Raw genomic sequence first — 4,111 nt, 5'->3', positions numbered from 1 at the left:
ATGATTCATGTTGGTTCATGTTGGCTTGATTTGACTGACAAGTCTCAATGTTCTACTTACTGAGAACAGAAAGAAATTATAGAATAAAGTGTTCTAGAATGTAGGGCTATTTTGCACATTAGGGGTATGTTGAGTATATGTTCCTCTCTGACCTTTCGGTTATTCCTCAAAATTAATTGAAGTAGAATTTTGCTCCTAATGCATGGATTTTTGCATAGATTGGGCTGCGCTTTGTTATTCTGTTACCATGCTGCTATTCCCTAAATCTTACTTGAATAGGTTGATATCAAGTCCCTTTTGTACATTTGCATATTTATGGGATGCTTTCTTCCCTTCCTCGCCTGATAATTAATATTAAATAATTTTTTATGCAAAATCGAATTTTGATATTGTTTGTTATCTCTTCTCTTATGCTGCAAATTCTAAGCACGATCCATAGTCGAATCGTTTACATGTTGTTGAGGTACATTTTATGATCGCATGTGGAGTGAGCCTTGTTATGTTTTGTTATCCAGAATATTATCCACGTGATCTTTTGTGGACCTCCTAGGAGTTACAAATCTTGAAGAAAATTTTGAATTGTAATCGAATTAATTTGAATAGGGGTAAACACTATATTAATAATAAATGACATAAATGTTTCAAAAATGTCTTTAATTTATATAAAAGTATTTCCCATTCATATCGATATTTGCACCAATACATAGTTTATCACTTTCATGAACTTGTTTTGCTTTCATAAAGCAGTTTTCTCCATAATGGCAGTACCATTCAACAATTCAGTGATTTAAACTAATTATAATAGAAAAAAATACCAGAAAAAGGAGTGTCACAGTATTGATGAATTAAAAAAAATAAAAGCCAATCATTTAGAGTGTTTGTGTGCAGTGCTAAAATTGATCGCATATGTGTGTTACCTACTATGCATTTCAGACAACTTTTATGATTGCCCTTCCAGGTATTAATATGCCATATTATATGTTGCGGTTAATGGGAAGGGGAAAGGCCTGCAGAAGTGAGGAAATACTGGACCGTTGTATTATTGATCTGTAGGTAATGGAAGTACCAGAGTTGGGTTCATGATTTTGAAGGCCTCTTTCTTAGTGTGGTAGACATATTGAGTGCCATTAATACAGATGTTGTTGTTTGGTTTTGCTAAGTCTGATTGGATCTTGACATAAATAGTATTGTTCTGTACAAAGCTTTGCAACCACTAAGTCTGTTGAGCAACCCTGTGTTACAATAGTTTTTTGGTCAATAAATCAGATAAGGACATGTCATGACAAGCTGGATTGTGATGAAGATGGTATACATAAGTGTCCATCTGAGTGCGAGGATGAGGTAAATAGTTGTGAAATTTCAACCCAGGTATGAGAAGTGCTAATGAAAAATGCTGACCTGTTGGCAGCAAATATAGCAGGCTACTGATGAAGCAAGTGTTGTATCTCCATGATAGATTCGGGGCTGGTTCCAGCAATGGGCAGGACCCCTCATCACCCCCCAACTAATGGAAGTTATCCCACCAGCAGTATCACTGGTCATCTCATTGAATATTTGGATCTGTGCTGCTGCCTGGAGAGGCAACTATCATCCCATGAAGAGGCTTGCACCCCTGGCCTCCAGGTCTGGAACCATCCTTGGGATTGACAGCAGAGCAGGTTACCACTGATGTTCAAGGGAGGAAAAATGAATGCAACCCTAACGCAGCATTGATGTGTTGGAATGTGGTGGGTGGAGTGGCTCTGGGTAATTCTCTTTTTCTGGAGCTAGGCTTTCATGAACCCAGCTTCCATTGAGAAACCAATATGAAATGAGCAAGTTTCAGTGTTCGTATGCTCCCTGTGGCTGCATCAAGAGAGGAACAGCTTTGAATGAGGCCTGGTAGTGGTAGTGTGTGGAAACCTGACTCACAGGTATGCACTAAATGAACCCAATACCACAATGACCAACAAGTCAACACAATTCAATCAACCGGAAAACAATGAGATTCTTTATAAAAAATAATGGCAACTTCAGTACACATCAAACCATAAAAGAAAAACAATAGCTGCTCCTGCTGTATTGTTCCTTGCCATGAGTTCTTAGCTTGATCAAAATTGTCTATTACATCGATGTATCTATTTTTTTTAATGGGATTTTACAAAACGCACCTACTCTCTAAAGAGTCTCTTCGTCATTACACAGATTTAAGGCTTGCAGAGTTTAAAGTGTGTATATAATTGTCGAAAGCCTATCCAAAATATATTGGCACATTGAGTTCTGAATTTCTCTTTCAGACGGCCACACAACGATTCTGTATAATGAATGGTTTATTAACTTGTATTTTTAATTCTCTTCGGTTGACACAATTACTTCAGCTGGACATATGATCATTCATCAAACTCACAAAATTAAAAATGACACTGTGTTTTGAAAATAGTGATTAACTACATGGTAAATATAACTGCCTAGTTATTCTGCAATAAATTCCAGGACCAGTAACAGAGTTTAATTTAGCTTAAGTTAAATATGAAAGACTTTATTGGCATTCATAGCAATTAGTGTAACCAAATTAACACATAATGAAGACGTGAACATTATTATGTTGCTAATGAAAAATGATTAAAAACTTATTGAGTAAGCACATAAAATATGAACTTATTACTCAAAGTCACGGGCTAGCAGTAAGTTACCTAATTAAAGTAGGACGAGCTTTTACCTTGGAGAAAACAATTTAAGCGCACAGTTTCGAGTAACAGAGTTGTCTTTCTCTGCGTGTGGTTCGATTTAGAAGTTGTTTGTGAAGCAGCAACTTAATTGGCTGTCCTACCCATTGTAACCTTTTTTGTCAAGGTTTTCTCAGGACCACGTTGCATCGCAGAGAATGAACAGGCTGTGAAGGTCTCGCGCGTCACTATCTTGTCAGTTGCTAATCAAAGGTGACTAGCAGTCTAGCGGTGGTCCCTGGAAATACAAACACGCCTCGAATGATGGACACATCTGTCTGGGGTTTCAGACCTGCAGCGAGACCTTTCCCTCGTGTGTGCTGCTGCTGGGGAACTAGCGCAAAGATTAAAGGGCAAGCAGGCACTAGAAGAACTTAATTCCAAGAAGTGCATTTTCCCCTAAGGCTACTTTAATTGGAACTGTGTTGAGTGAACCGTTTGACCTATAGAAAGAATCCTAATGTGCATTTGATCTTACTGAAATACAGAGTCTGAGACTCCAGGATCCAATCCATACTATGAAGTTCAAAAGGCTTCCTTGAGCAAAAGGTATAAAAACCCTGTAAAGTTTGGCTTAGCATCCATACTTCATAATAAAAATGTCTTTTGTATTGTTTTTAACGTTTGTAAACAGACATCACAAGTTATGCTGCTAAATGTAATACAGACTGAAACGGTTGTCGAAGATTTTTAATTTCTCAAAGTGGTTGGAGTGCACTGCAGCTACAAAGCCAGGGACTGAGGGGTTTTATCCACTTGAGATTTAAATGCTACAGTTTTTGCACTGACTCCACAATATTGTAGATACCACACATATATATCACTTTGTTAGCCACCTGCTTGGATCAAGGACACCTTTTAATTAAATTCACAAAGATGTCTAGTGCTGCCATATTTACTCTGTTTGCTTAGTAGAAGGACACGCTGCCTGCCCTAGCTTGAAATTGCTGTGACCCATCAAGCCATAACATTTTTATCAGAACCAGACTAAGGCTGCCCAGAAATTGTGCAAAGCAATGCTCTTTACTTGTTTTTAGACTGAGAAAGTTTTTAATTCATAAATATTGTAGGCTCATATGCTTTGCCAAATGAGAATGCAAACATATGAAGGGGGCAAAAATGAAAAAGATAAAATTCACCCATTAGACTTCTAGAGTGTTTTGCACAATTAGTTGTATTAAGAAATATCTTCCACTGTGTTCAAAGTGGAAAGTTAAATGAAATTGGGACCGTAGCTTTAAAACATTTTGAAAGAACGTTGGCAGAATTACCTGAAATGAACGATTATTGTAGTACGGAAAAGCTAAAGGCGTTTTGCTATACCTCAAAGACAGCTATTAGAAAGCTATTTTTTAATTGAAGCTTGAGGTGATTAATATACATGAATGCCTTGGGCAGAGTGAAGG

This window comes from Lissotriton vulgaris, chromosome 3_1, assembly GCF_964263255.1.
Source record: "Lissotriton vulgaris chromosome 3_1, aLisVul1.2, whole genome shotgun sequence".
NCBI lineage: Eukaryota > Metazoa > Chordata > Amphibia > Caudata > Salamandridae > Lissotriton > Lissotriton vulgaris.
Note: the sequence above shows the minus strand (reverse complement) of the source record.